At 47.0% G+C, this 15,192-nt stretch overlaps 1 long non-coding RNA gene across 1 annotated transcript; it reads left to right on the plus strand.

The window, feature by feature from the left end:
- The first annotated feature begins 521 nt into the window (after positions 1-521).
- Positions 522-14,828, plus strand: LOC117520773. The gene is made up of 3 exons (XR_004563759.1): positions 522-651; positions 12,881-12,884; positions 14,816-14,828. It is a non-coding gene; the product is annotated as an uncharacterized LOC117520773 (long non-coding RNA).
- Positions 14,829-15,192: the final 364 nt, after the last annotated feature.

Below are 15,192 nucleotides of genomic sequence, written 5' to 3' on the forward strand. Positions count from 1 at the left end.
GGCTCAGGAACACTTCAGAAAACCATTGTCAGTTAGCACAGTTCGTCGCTACATCTACAAGTGCGAGTTAAAACTCTACCATGCAAAGTGAAAGCCAAACATCAACAACATCCAGAGATCATTTAAAATGGACAGACGCAAAGTGAAAAATTGTGCTGTGGTCTGATGAGTCCACATTTCACATCATTTTTGGAAATCATGGATGTCGTGTCTTCCGGACAAAAGAGCAAAAAGACCATCCGGAGTGTTACGAGTGCAAAGTTCAAAACCCAGCATCTGTGATGGTATGGGGGTGTGTTAGTGCTCATGACATGGGCACTAACACACATCTGTGATGGCACCAGAAAAAACCTGCACACTCACGGTCAGCTCGGGGGGGAACACTCACCCCATACAATGACTTCAGCTTCTTGGCTTTATCAGCAATCTCTATCATGACAAATGGCATCATCCTTGTTTGTGTGGTTGTCACTGAGAACCACACCTAAGTGTATTGCTGTGTTTTGTCTTTCAACAAAATACAGGTGAGCCCCATTAACTCATGCACATGTAAGTCGCAGTTTGGTTTTACTCACGGTTAAGTTGTGGACCCCAAAAATTTAGAATACTGCATAAAAGTCAATTTTGATTTGACTGTTTTTGGGAGGGATTGTCAGTGCGGACGAATCTAGACGATTCAAAGTTTTTGGATGTGACCTTCCTCTTTAGATCCTTAATGCAGGTTCAGATTGGGCTGGAATTTACACACCCACCCACCACAAAGGCACCTTCCACAAGTCACATCCAAAAACCTCAAATTGTCCAGAATTGTCTGCACTGACGAAGCCCTCATTGCTGATATGCAGCAGCCGGAGGAGGAAGAAAAAGATCAGAAAGACAAGAAATACTGTATAATTTGCCAGTATTAATCAACAAGAAAAACAGAACAAATACTAAGGTGATCGCCGTTCACTAGCCCTAAGCTTCACTGAAAGACCCAGAATTTAGGTAAAGTCGAGGCCACGGCATGCTCCGTTTCCTAATAAAATGAATTAAAAGAATAAAAAGTGTAAAACAAAACTGTACCAGTATGCTAGCCATACGAAAGGGAAAAGAAGGGCGTCTAAAGTCTGGACTTGAAAGTCTCCACAGAATTGGACTGTTTTTATTGCAGGGAAATCATTCCACAGAACAGGGGCATGATAAGAGAAAGCTCTGTGACCCGCAGACTTCTTATTCACCCTAGGGACACAAAGTAGTCCTGCACCCTGAGAACGCAAAGCCTGGGCCGGTACGTAAGGTTTAATTAGGTCAGCTAGGTAGGGAGGTGCCAGTCCGTGAACAATTTTATAGACTAGCAGCAGAACCTTAAAATCTGTTCTCACTGGGACAGGAAGCCAGTGAAGGGATGCCAAAATGGGCGTAATGTGGTCAAACTTTCTGCTTTGTGTCAAAAATCTGGCTGCAGCATTTTGAACCATTTGGAGAGCCCTAATGCTAGACTGCAGTAAACCAGAAAATAGAACATTGCAGTAGTCCAATCTAGAAGAGATAAACACATGGATCAGGGTCTCAGCATCAGCCATAGACAGGATGGGATGAATCTTCGCTATATTTCGCAGGTGGATGAAAGCAGTCCTAGTAATATTTCTAATGTGGAGGCCAAAGGACAACGTAGGATCAAAAATTACCCCAAGGTTCCTCAATTTGTCAGTGTGATGTATGACACACGAGCCTAGGTTGAGCATTAACTGGTCAAATTGATGCCAATGTCTCACTGGACCAAGAACCATCATTTCAGTCTTATCAGAGTTTAAAAGTAGGAAGTTTCTAGACATCCAACTTCTCACTGCTACAAGGCAATGTTCTAAGGATTTTATATGAACGAGATTACCAGCAGTTATCAGCATGTATAACTGAGTTATACATGCATAGCAGTGAAAGGTAATCCAAAAAACGCTGCAATATGTGCCCAAGGGGTGCTATATAAAGGGAGAAAAGCAGGGGGCCTAAGACAGACCCCTGTGGAACCCCAACTTTCATGTCACTAAGGTTAGAGGTAGTGTTACTGTACAAAACACAGTGAGAACGACTGGTCAAGTATGATTTTCCAGCCTATCAAGTAGAATATGATGATCCACTGTATCAAATGCAGCACTGAGATCTAACAGCACCAGAACCGTAGTGGTGTTCAAATCCATTGTAAGCAGAAGATCATTCACCACTTTAGTGAAAGCCATCTCTGTGGAATGATATTTTCTAAAAGCAGACTACAGTGGCTCAAAGAGATTATTCTCAATAAGACAGTCTACGAGCTGACATGACACCACTTTTTCCAGAATTTTAGAGCAAAATGATAGATTTGATATCGGCCGATAGTTTAATAGACTAGGGTCAAGATTAGGTTTCTTAAGTAATGGTTTAATCACTGCAGATTTGAAACATTTAGGAACAGATCCAGAAGTTAAAGAAAGATTAATAATTTTCAGCCCAGTCGGCCCAAGAGTGGGCCACAGGTCCTTAAACAGTTTTGTTGATATAGGATCAAATAAACAGGTTGTGCTTTTTGTAGATGTCACAAGTTTCGTCAGCATGCCTTGTGAGATACTATCAAATTCTGTAAATCTAGGTAATACCTCAGTAGTGGCGCCCACCTCAATAGCAGGATGTAGTGGCTGGGTTAAAGCATGCTGGGATATGTTTAACCTAATATCTTCTATTTTTGTTGTGTGGGCCGCTGAAGAGGAGGTACTGCTGGCCCACCACCACCAGATGGCACCCTGCTTGGAGTGCGGGCTTCAAGCACGAGAGGGCGCCGAAACCAGTGGAGTGACAGCTGTCACATCATCACCACCAGCTGTCACTCATCGACGTCAACCTCCATAAAAGCCGGACTGCAACTCCACCTCCCCGCCGAGAAATCAGCTACCTTGGAGGTAATTTCTCTGCTGAATTTAAACTGAATAATAGTCTGATCTCATTTGCAGCCGTTTCCCTGTGACGTATTCCTTATCTGCTGTATTGGCGTTTGGTGTGGACTGCGACGGCTTCGCCTCCCACCCCAACCAGATAAGTGGTTTTCACAGGAGCTGTCCGAGTGTTATTGGAGGTGGAGGTGCTCCCTCCCAAAAGAACACAGACTGTGGGATTACTGAGTGTGCGTACTCACACTCACCTGTACTGTTTCTGTTCTCTGCCAGCAGTACCAGTTCTGACAGCTGGAGACGGTAACCACCTGGGGACCCAGGACTTGGCAGCTCCGGTGTTCTTCAGATCCATTGGCGGTGCGGGCCATGTGGGATCCGACTCGGTTCTGGACGGGCGTCTCCTATCCTCGAGCCTGCCCACACGTCACCCAACGTGTAATTGACTGTAGTTCCAAACTTGTTATTGTCTGTATTCCGTTGTGCACAATTTACAACATTAAATTGTTACTGTTTGGCTTATCCATTGCCCGTTCTTTTACTCCCCCTGTTGTGGGTCCGTGTTCCTACACTTTCACAACAGGATTTCTCGGCCAGCGTCATGGATCCCGAGGGGCATCAACCATCGCTTGAACAGCCAATGGAAGAGCGAGGTGCACAGGCGCCAGCAGGAGGCGTGTTAGGTGAGCTGCAGCACATCTTAACCACTTTTACTGCTTGGTTGGACTTAGTTACCAAGCAGAGCGTTGTTCTCAATCGAAGGATGGAGGCTCTCACCGCCCAGGTGGAAGCGCAGGCTCAGGGCGCTGCTGCAGCACCTCCTCCTGCTGACTGAATGCCAGAGACAGACATTCCACTGGTCGTTCAATGAACCCCCCCACCTTTCCCTGAAGCATACATAAGCCCTCCGGAGCCGTACGGAGGCTGTGTGGAGATGTGCGCGGACTACTTGATGCAGTGCTTGCTCGTCTTTTCACAGCGTCCCGTCATGTACGCGTCAGATGCTAGCCGGGTGGCTTACGTTATAAATTTGCTTCGAGGAGAGGCACGCGCCTGGGCTACGGCGCTCTGGGAGCAGAATTCACGGCTCCTAACGATTTACACTGAGTTTGTGAGGGAGTTCCGACAGGTGGTCGACCACCCTCATAGAGGCAAGACCGCTTCAAGCGTGCTGCTGTCGATAAGACAGGGGTGTCGGAGCGCAGCGAAGTATGCAGTCGACTTCCGCATCGCGGCAGCGCGAGCCGGCTGGAATGCTGTTGCGCTCCATGCCGCCTTTGTAAACGGACTGTCTCTGGTCCTTAAGGAGCACCTGGTGGCGAAGGACGAGCCGCGGGATTTAGACGGGCTTATCGACCTGGTTATACGGTTAGACAACCGATTAACAGAACACTGACAGGAGCGAGACGAAGGGCGTGGTCAGGCACAAGCCGTCCCTCTTCCTCCCAGGTCCGAAAGGGAGCCGTCTTCCCCACGCTCCACAGCCAGGGCACTCCACGTGACGACAGCTCCCCTGCTGACGTTGCTATGGAAACGAGCAGGGCTAAAAGGCGATCAGATCAGAGACAAAGGAGGCTGATCCGTGGGGAGTGTTTTCTCTGCAGCTCAACCGAGCACACACAGAGAGAATGCGCCAAACGGTCAAAACAGCAGCACACGTCCTTAGAGACTGGGCTAAGGGTGGGTCACAATACCCACGCGGGGAGACCCCGAAAATCTGCACGTATCCCAGTCACGATCCTGAGTGGGGATCTAACCCTTCACGCCCCAGCACTGGTGGACACGGGGTCGGAGGGGAATCTGCTGGATAGCAGATGGGCAAAGGAGGTTGGGCTCCCTCTAGTGGCCTTGCCGTCACCACTGTTGGTGCGGGCACTAGATGGCACCCTTCTTCCACTAATCACACACCAGACACAGCCAGTGACATTGATTGCATCTGGAAATCACAGGGAGGAGATTGTGTTTTATGTAACACCTTCTACCTCCGGAGTGATTTTGGGTTTTACATGGGTGTTAAAACACAGTCCCTGGATTGATTGGCCGTCTGGAGTTATGGTTCAGTGGAGCGAAACCTGCCACCGGGAGTGTTTAGGATCCTCGGTTCCACCCGGTGTGACAGCTAAGGAGGAGGTTTTAGTTCCCCCCAATCTGGCGGCGGTGCCAGCCGAGTACCATGACCTTGCTGACGTCTTCAGCAAAGATCTGGCACTCACGCTGCCCCAGCACCGTCCGTACGAGTGTGCCATTGATTTGATACCGGGCGCTGAGTACCCGTCCAGCAGGCTGTACAACCTCTCACGTCCAGAACGCGAATCAGTGGAGACCTACATCCGGGACTCGTTAGCTGCCAGGTTGATCCGGAACTCCACCTCCCCGATGGGTGCTGGTTTCTTTTTTGTGGGCAAGAAGGACGGCGGACTCCGTCCATGCATTGATTACAGAGGGCTGAACGAGATCACGGTTCGCAACCGATACCCATTACCTCTGTTGGATTCAGTGTTCACACCCTTGCATGGAGCCCAAATTTTCACAAAATTGGATCTTAGGAATGCTTATCACCTGGTTCAGATCCGGGAGGGAGACGAGTGGAAGACGGCATTTAACACCCCGTTAGGTCACTTTGAGTACCTGGTCATGCCGTTCGGCCTCACCAACGCGCCCGCGATGTTCCAAGCGTTGGTTAATGATGTCTTGCGGGACTTCCTGCATCGGTTTGTCTTTGTATATCTAGACGATATACTCATCTTTTCTCCGGATCCTGAGACCCATGTCAACCATGTACGTCAGATCCTACAGCGGTTGTTGGAGAACCGGCTGTTTGTGAAGGGCGAGAAGTGCGAGTTCCACCGCACGTCTTTGTCCTTCCTGGGGTTCATAATCTCCTCCAACTCCGTCGCCCCTGATCCGGCCAAGGTTGCGGCGGTGAGAGATTGGCCCCAACCAACAAACCGTAGGAAACTGCAACAGTTCCTCGGTTTTGCAAATTTCTACCGGAGGTTCATCAAGGGCTACAGTTAGGTAGTTAGCCCCCTGACAGCCCTGACCTCCACAAAAGTCCCCTTCACCTGGTCGGATCGGTGCAAAGCCGCGTTTAGGGAGTTGAAACGCCGGTTCTCGACTGCACCGGTTCTGGTGCAGCCCAATCCCAATCACCAGTTTGTAGTTGAAGTGGACGCCTCTGACTCAGGGATAGGAGCCGTGCTATCCCAGAGCGGGGAGTTCGACAAGGTTCCCCATCCATGTGCATACTTTTCCCGCAGGTTTACCCCGGCTGAAAGGAACTATGATGTCGGCAGTCGGGAACTTCTTGCGGTGAAGGAGGCTCTTGAGGAGTGGAGACACCTGTTGGAGGGAGCATCGGTACCATTTACGGTTTTCACAGACCATCGGAACCTGGAATACATTCGGACCGCCAGGCGTCTGAACCCCAGGCAAGCCAGCTGGTCACTGTTCTTCGGGCGTTTTGACTTTCGGATCACCTACTGCCCCGGGATGAAGAACCAACGATCTGACGCCCTGTCCCGGGTGCATGAAGAGGAGGTCAAGACCGAGCTGTCAGACCCGACGGAAACCATCATCCCCGAGTCCACTGTCGTGGCCACCCTCACCTGGGACGTGGAGAAGACCGTCCGGGAGGCCCTGACATGGAGCCCGGACCCGGGGACAGGTCCGAAGGACAAATTGTACGTCCCACCAGAGGCCAGGGCTGCGGTCCTAGACTTCTGTCACGGTTCCAAGCTCTTCTGTCATCCAGGGGTGCGAAGGATCGTGGCAGTGGTCCAGCAGCGCTTCTGGTGGGCGTCTATGGAAGCCGACGTCCGGGAGTATGTCCAGGCCTGCACCACCTGTGCCAGGGGCAAAGCCGACCACCACAAGGGCCAAGTCCTCCTCCAGCCTCTGCCCGTGCCTCATCGCCCCTGGTCCCTCATTGGCCTGGACTTTGTCACGGGCCTCCCGCCGTCCCAGGGCAACACCACCATCCTCACGATAGTGGACCGGTTCTCCAAGGCGGCCCACTTCGTGGCCCTCCCAAAACTCCATACGGCCCAGGAGACAGCAGACCTCCTGGTCCACCACGTCGTGCGTCTGCATGGGATACCAGCGGACATTGTCTCAGACCATGGCCCTCAGTTCTCCTCTCAGGTCTGGAGGAGTTTCTGCAGGGAACTGGGGGCCACCGTGAGTCTCTCGTCCGGGTATCACCCTCAGACAAACGGACAGGCAGAGCGGGCCAACCAGGAGCTGGAGCAGGCCCTCCGTTGCGTTACCTCCATGCACCCGACGGCCTAGAGTAACCATCTGGCCTGGATCGAGTACGCTCATAATAGCCAAGTGTCATCTGCTACCGGCCTCTCCCCGTTTGAGGTGTGTTTGGGGTACCAGCCCCCATTGTTTCCGGTTGTGGAGGGAGAGGTCGGTGTGCCCTCGGTCCAGGCCCACCTCAGGAGGTGCCGCCAGGTGTGGCGGACTGCCCGTTCTGCCCTGTTGAAGGCCCGGATGAGGGCCAAGGCCCATGCAGACCGCCGGCGTTCCCCAGCCCCTGCATATCGGCCCGGGCAGGAGGTGTGGTTGTCGACAAAGGACATCCCACTTCAAGTGGACTCACAGAAACTCAAGGACAGGTATATTGCACCGTTTCCCATCCTCAAAGTCCTCAGCCCGGCCGCAGTGAAGCTTCAGCTGCCAGCTTCACTGCGGATCCATCCTGTCTTTCATGTGTCACGGATCAAGCCCTACCACACCTCACCACTCTGCACCCCTGGACCTGCACCGCCTCCTGCCCGGATCATCGATGGGGAGCCGGCATGGACCGTGCGTCGGCTCCTGGACGTCCGTCGTAAGGGTCGGGGGTTCCAGTATCTGGTGGACTGGGAGGGGTATGGCCCCGAGGAACACTCCTGGGTGAAGAGGAGCTTCATCCTGGACCCGGCCCTCCTGGCCGACTTCTATGCCCAGCACCCGGACAAACCTGGTCGGGCGCCAGGAGGCGTCCATTGAGGGGGGGGGGGTCCTGTTGTGTGGGCCACTGAAGAGGAGGTACTGCTGGCCCACCACCACCAGATGGCACCCTGCTTGGAGTGCGGGCTTCAAGCACGAGAGGCCGCCGAAACCAGTGGAGTGACAACTGTCACATCATCACCACCAGCTGTCACTCATTGACGTCAACCTCCATAAAAGCCGGACTGCACCTCCACCTCCCCGCCGAGAAATCAGCTACCTTGGAGGTAATTTCTCTGTTGAATTTAAACTGAATAATAGTCTGATCTCATTTGCAGCCATTTCCCTGTGACATATTCCTTATCTGCTGTATTGGCGTTTGGTGTGGACTGTGACGGCTTCGCCTCCCACCCCAACCAGATAAGTGGTTTTCACAGGAGCTGTCCGAGTGTGTTATTGGAGGTGGAGGTGCTCCCTCCCAAAAGAACACAGACTGTGGGATTACTGAGTGTGCGTACTCACACTCACCTGTACTGTTTCTGTTCTCTGCCAGCAGTACCAGGTCTGACAGCTGGAGACGGTGACCACCTGGGGACCCAGGACTTGGCGGCTCCGGTGTTCTTCAGATCCGTTGGCGGTGCGGGCCGTGTGGGATCCGGCTCGGTTCTGGACGGGCGTCTCCTATCCTCGAGCCTGACCACACGTCACCCAACATGTAATTGACTGTAGTTCCAAACTTGTTATTGTCTGTATTCCATTGTGCACAGTTTACAACATTAAATTGTTACTGTTTGGCTTATCCATTGCCCGTTCTTTTACGCCCCCTATTGTGGGTCCGTGTTCCTACAGTTTCACAACAATTTTCTTCTCAAAGTAATCCAGGAAATCTTGTGCTGTAAAAGGAGAGCAAACTACAGGTGGTTGTCCATGAATAAGACTTGCCACCATGTCGAACAAGAACTTTGCGTTATGCTTGTTTTTGTTTATCAAATCAGAGTAATAGGTCCTCTTTGTAGCCAGTAATGCATGCTTATAGTCTAAGATAGCATCATGCCACACAAGGTAGAAAACGTCTCATTTTGAATGACGCCATTTCCGTTCTAGACCTCTTGCCTTATGCTTGAGGTCACGCAGGTAATCAATGAACCAAGGTGACTGTGATTTGGGGGAGCACGGTTTTAACACAGGTGGCACAATCATGTCGAGTGTAGTTTTGAGCATTGAGTTTAAACTATCCACAAGTCTGTCTACTGACTGGGTATTTGTCAAATGTCAGGCAGTCTAGCTTCAAGTTCAGTCTTAGTTGAGGAGTTGATGCATCACCGTAGTGTATATAAGGTTGTTGTTCCACTAAACATGGTAGCAAAAATGTAAACTTAATAAGTGAGTGATCAAACACCACTGATGTAAGAGGCATGATGTCAATATTCGTGACAGCAGTACCACGTGCGAGAACCAGATCCAGGGTATTTCCAGTAATCTGTGTCGAATCCCGAATGCATTGCCGAAAACCTAATGCATCCACAATTTCCATAAGGATCAGAAGACTTATTTATATGAACGTTAAAGTCACCAATGATCAGAATGTTATCTGCACTAGTTGACAAGTTAGAGATGAACGCACCAAATTCATCTAAGAATTCAGAATATGGGCCAGGAGGCCTATATACAGTGACAAAGTAATACGGCTGATTTTTATTCTTCTGACCTTGGCAATGCGTAACATCCTGAGCAGAGTGGAGAATCAGATGTTCAAACGAGTTATATTTGTGACCCCCAACAGCTAATAAACTAAACCTAGATTTATAAATAAGAGCAACACCCCTGCCTTGCTTCGCATCATGAGGGACGTGACTAAATGTATATGGTGGTGGGCAGCCCTCATTTAAGGGGAGGACAGCTGTAGGTTTAAGCCAGGTTTCACATAACCCAATCATATCTAAGTGAGGATCAATAATTAGATCATTGATCAACAATGATTTTGAGGATAGTAATCTTATGTTAATGAGACCCAGTCTAAGGACCTCAGTGGGGTTGACAGTTGAACTGTTTGGGTTTAGGGGTGGTTCCAGAGTAGCATATGTAAGATGCCTAGAAGTAGGTTTAGGTTTGAGACATTCCACGCGACTATCTCTCACACAGAACACGAAGGGAGGAAGGGAGTGAGACTAAGGAAGGGAAGACAGGTGCCATAAAATATGAGTTTGTACTCCTTACTCCCACTTTATTATTTATTTATTGTTATTTATTGCCTTTAGCTTCATGGCCATAATATGGTGTCATGTTACTATTACCCTGTTGCAGGTGACTGTGGATGACATGTAGGCGAGCAGAGTGTTTGCACTTTGTGAAAGCTGTTTATGTAAGGTGCATCTGACTCTTGCACTCTAAACAGCACTGGACCTCATATTTTTGGTGGTCTAAAGTGTAAATACTTCCTTGTGACAGAAGATATCTGTGCACTATCTCTCTGCATAACCATACATTTTAAAGCAGCCACAACAGATGTCTTTGCTTATTGAGGGTATCTATTAAGAGTGGGGTTGATCAACATCACAATATGTAATTTTACAATATACAAATAAACTTTTAAAGTCTGGAATAAAATTCAATTGTATCAGATCTGGAGCCAGTGTAGGGCTGGATGCAAGCAGAAACAAAAGGGATATGGTTAAAAGGTTTTACTGAGTAAACTGGCAAAAACGGTACACGGTAAAGCAGTCCAGCATCAGAAAGACTATGAGAAACACTGCAGGGTCTGTAGTCAATGTACAGAAATGATCATTTTCCTGACAAACATCCTTAAAAACCATAGCCACTCTGAAGGACTGATAAAAGAATTGTTAAGCAAAAAGGCTATTGATATTGGTGGATCGAATCATTTCTTAACAGTACCTGAAAAGAACCAGTTCTCGATAGCCAACACTATTCTCAAGTGATTGCACAGGACTGAGCTTCCCTTCCCATAGACTCTCATATGCATCACACTATGGAATTTGGGGATAAGCATGTATATAAAACTTCCTTGACTTTGTCAAAGAAGCTTACTTGGAAAGTGTTCTTGATCTGGCCAGCTGTTGAAAAGGAGTTTTCTTCCCCAGAGAAACACTTCTTTCATCCATGAAACCTTTTAGCGCTAGTCTGCTAGCTGTGCACCATACGCTGTCACTACTTTGAAGCTCCTTTTGTGTTTGAGATGAAGCATTGTATCAGGAAGGCAAACTTAAAAATGTTTGAAAAATCAAAAACATACTGTTTAACAACCCTCAAATTCAGATGATGTAGACCAGGGGTGCCCAATACATTGATCGTGATCGACTGGTTGATTGCAAAGATAGTGTGGGTAGATGCATCGCATTAAAACAGGCCCTTAGCCAGGGGGAGGTTGGGGGTTCAGCTGAACCACCCGCTTCACCCACTTTTAGTGTTTGATGCTGCTGTTCATCCAATGTTTTGTGCAGCCGCTCCGAGTTGAAAAAAAAAACCCCAGTTGTCATTGTCTCTCTGTGTCTCAGAGCGCGATGACGGCAGCACACCTGCAGTGATCTTAACAAAGACATTTTTACAAGTTTCTTTTATGTAAAACTCTGTACCACTCTGTGAGTGTCCTCACTGTGGTTTAACTAAAAACAGCTAAAGACCTGCAATATGCTAACAACAAATACTAATGTTTTTCCACCCCCCAAATGTGCTTAAGTCTATTTCTGAGGATGGCATGACATGCATAAATACTCGCTTTATCCATTCTTCCTGCTCATACGGCAAACCAGGGGTGAATCCAGATGGAAAGAGGGTGTTGTATGTGTGTGTGTGTGTGTGTGTGTGTGTGGGGGGGGGGGGGAGATGTGCCCCGACAACACCCCTAGATTAAAGGTCCACTTTTGAAAACATTTTTTCATACTCCTAAATACTACTATTACTTCATAATTACTTAATAATAATAATAATAATAATAATAATAATAATAATAATAACAGGGGCAGCACGGTGGATTAGTGGTTAGCACTGTTGCCTCACAGTGAGAAGGTCGTGGGTTCAATTCCGGTGGCCTTTCTGTGTGGAGTTTGCATGTTCTCCCCATGTCTGCGTGGGTTTCCTCCGGGTGCTCCGGTTTCCTCCCACATCCAAAGACATGCGGGTTAGGTGGATTGGAATCTTTAAATTGTCCGTAGGTGTGTGTATCTGTGTTTGTTTGTCTGTTTGTGGCCCTGCGACAAATTGGCGTCCTGTCCTGGGTGTACCCCGCCTCGTGCACTGTGGCTGCTGGGATAGGCTCCAGCCCCCCATGACCATTAATTGGACTAAGCGGTACAAGATGAATGAATGAATGAATGAATGAATGACTAATAATAATAACAATTGAAATGTTTAAATCAGTTTTACTGTGGGAGTAAGTATTACTACAGTTCTGCACTAAGTTTAATTGATGAGCCACTGCATGTTTAGCATTTGTAATGTAGGTAGATCATTTTGACTTGGTCATTTTTAAAGTAGCTTGCAAGCTGAAAAGATGTGGGCACCCCTGATGTAGACCAGTGACTCCAGAACATTAGGAACACATTACAAATGTAAGCTGACAACTATACTCAACAAAAATATAAACGCAACACTTTTGGTTTTGCTCCCATTTTGTATGAGATGAACTCAAAGATCTAAAACTTTTTCCACATACACAATATCACCATTTCCCTCAAATATTGTTCACAAACCAGTCTAAATCTGTGATAGTGAGCACTTCTCCTTTGGTGAGATAATCCATCCCACCTCACAGGTGTGCCATATCAAGATGCTGATTAGACACCGATGATTAGTGCACAGGTGTGCCTTAGACTGCCCACAATAAAAGGCCACTCTGAAAGGTGCAGTTTTGTTTTATTGGGGGGGGATACCAGTCAGTATCTGGTGTGACCACCATTTGCCTCATGCAGTGCAACACATCTCCTTCGCATCATCCGTGAAGAGAACACCTCTCCAATGTGCCAAACGCCAGCGAATGTGAGCATTTGCCCACTCAAGTCGGTTACGACGGCGAACTGGAGTCAGGTCGAGACCCCGATGAAGACGACAAGCATGCAGATGAGCTTCCCTGAGACGATTTCTGACAGTTTGTGCAGAAATTCTTTGGTTATGCAAACCGATTGTTCCAGCAGCTGTCCGAGTGGCTGGTCTCAGATGATCTTGGAGGTGAACATGCTGGATGTGGAGGTCCTGGGCTGGTGTGGTTACACGTGGTCTGCGGTTGTGAGGCTGGTTGGATGTACTGCCAAATTCTCTGAAACGCCTTTGGAGACGGCTTATGGTAGAGAAATGAACATTCAATACACGAGCAACAGCTCTGGTTGACATTCCTGCTGTCAGCATGCCAATTGCACACTCCCTCAAATCTTGCGACATCTGTGGCATTGTGCTGTGTGATAAAACTGCACCTTTCAGAGTGGCCTTTTATTGTGGGCAGTCTAAGGCACACCTGTGCACTAATCATGGTGTCTAATCAGCATCTTGATATGGCACACCTGTGAGGTGGGATGGATTATCTCAGCAAAGGAGAAGTGCTCACTATCACAGATTTAGACTGGTTTGTGAACAATATTTGAGGGAAATGGTGATATTGTGTATGTGGAAAAAGTTTTAGATCTTTGAGTCCATCTCATACAAAATGGGAGCAAAACCAAAAGTGTTGCGTTTATATTTTTGTTGAGTGAATGAGTGTTTGTGATTTCATGCCTTGAGCAAGTCTTGCAGCTTTCTAAGGTCATTGCAGTTAAAATGGATTCTGCTGACAAACAGCAGCTTGAACTCTATGAACTGCCACATTCCTCTTTTGTATTCAGCACACAACAGCTCGCCACTAACTAAATACAATGCTTCTAGTCGGTAACAAATCAATCCACGCTTTCACACTTATCATTAATCAAGCCTCTGATAAGAGGATGAGATAATAATACATAAAAATACCAGACTTCCATAAAGTATTGTCAAAATGAAGACAAATTGAAATTGCCATGATTTTCGGACACAGTGGTTGGTACGTTCTGCACTCTGTTTGGTTTGAATAAACCGTGACATCCTAGTCAAACATTGCACATGTGCACTGTCAAATCAATTTATCATGGGATCAAGAAAAAAAAAGAATTCAAACAGCCGCATCACCACATGTAAAGAAGGAATTTTTACAAGTCACAAAGTCGTGATATACTCTGACTTCGCTTCAAGATCCGACTTTGTAAATAGTAACTCATGACATTCCCCTTTGAAGTCTGGATTTGGTGTTTCAGTAAGCCTTTAAATCCCCCTTTTCACTTTGTCAATTCACAAATTTTAAAGAGTTATCAACAATATAGCTGTGTTTCTTGTTTGTGGTTGTCTGAATAATGTGTCCCAAACAAGCCTTTTGCATCGTGTCGAAAGCAACTTTTAATGCAACACATAAAATCCTAAATGAAAAAAAAAAGGAACTCATTCATTCATTCATTGCAATTCATTCATCATGAAACACCTGGAACTGAATTACTCTCTTGGACATTGAATGATGACAGCTGTACTTTATTTTTCAGCTGCTGTAGTTTTTGCTTCAAATGTACAGCACTGGTTTTAGAGGAAGGGAAACCCCAAGATTGTCCTGGAAAACTAGTGTTTCCAGTGTTCTGAAAAGCTGCAGACCGTGCATTAAAACTTCAGTTCATTTTGAAGCCCTGGTCAGAATTATTAATACTCCTGAATTTCATGAACATACAGTAATACATAATAATAGTAATAATAATAATAATAGTATTCATAAATAAATGCACTGTAATAAAAGAATAGAAACATAAATGTACCTTCATTAAACATTTCTAAAAACTTCTTCCTGATGTCTGCTGGTAGTTTCTGTCTATATGTTTAAGCACTTTGAAATTTGCGAGCATCCTTTTTGCAGGTTTCAGTGCTCTCCAAAGGTTTCAAGGGGATTCTGTTCTCATTGCTGCTCAGTTTAGTGTGATCTATCCTTTCCTTGACAACCTTTTTTCTGTGCTACTGGATGTCGACTTTGGGTCATTGTGATGACCAAAGAACCTCACCTCATACCAGGTGAAGCATAGTGCAGCACAACAGCATTGTAGACTCTCCATGTTTTACTGAAGGTAGGTTTTCTTTTCCTACATTTCATCAACGATAAACTGAGGTGCTGCTTAACCAGAGAGCTCTACTTTGGTTTCATCTGCCCATGACTCATTTTCCCAGAATGACTGTGGTTGTCCTTAATTTAATATGCAGCATTATGAAACTGACTGAAATCAACACTTCAGATTTAGATGATGATGATGGTAATTAATAATAATAATAATAATAATAATAATAACTTTATTTATAC

This window comes from Thalassophryne amazonica, chromosome 11 (assembly GCF_902500255.1).
Source record: "Thalassophryne amazonica chromosome 11, fThaAma1.1, whole genome shotgun sequence".
Classification (NCBI taxonomy): domain Eukaryota; kingdom Metazoa; phylum Chordata; class Actinopteri; order Batrachoidiformes; family Batrachoididae; genus Thalassophryne; species Thalassophryne amazonica.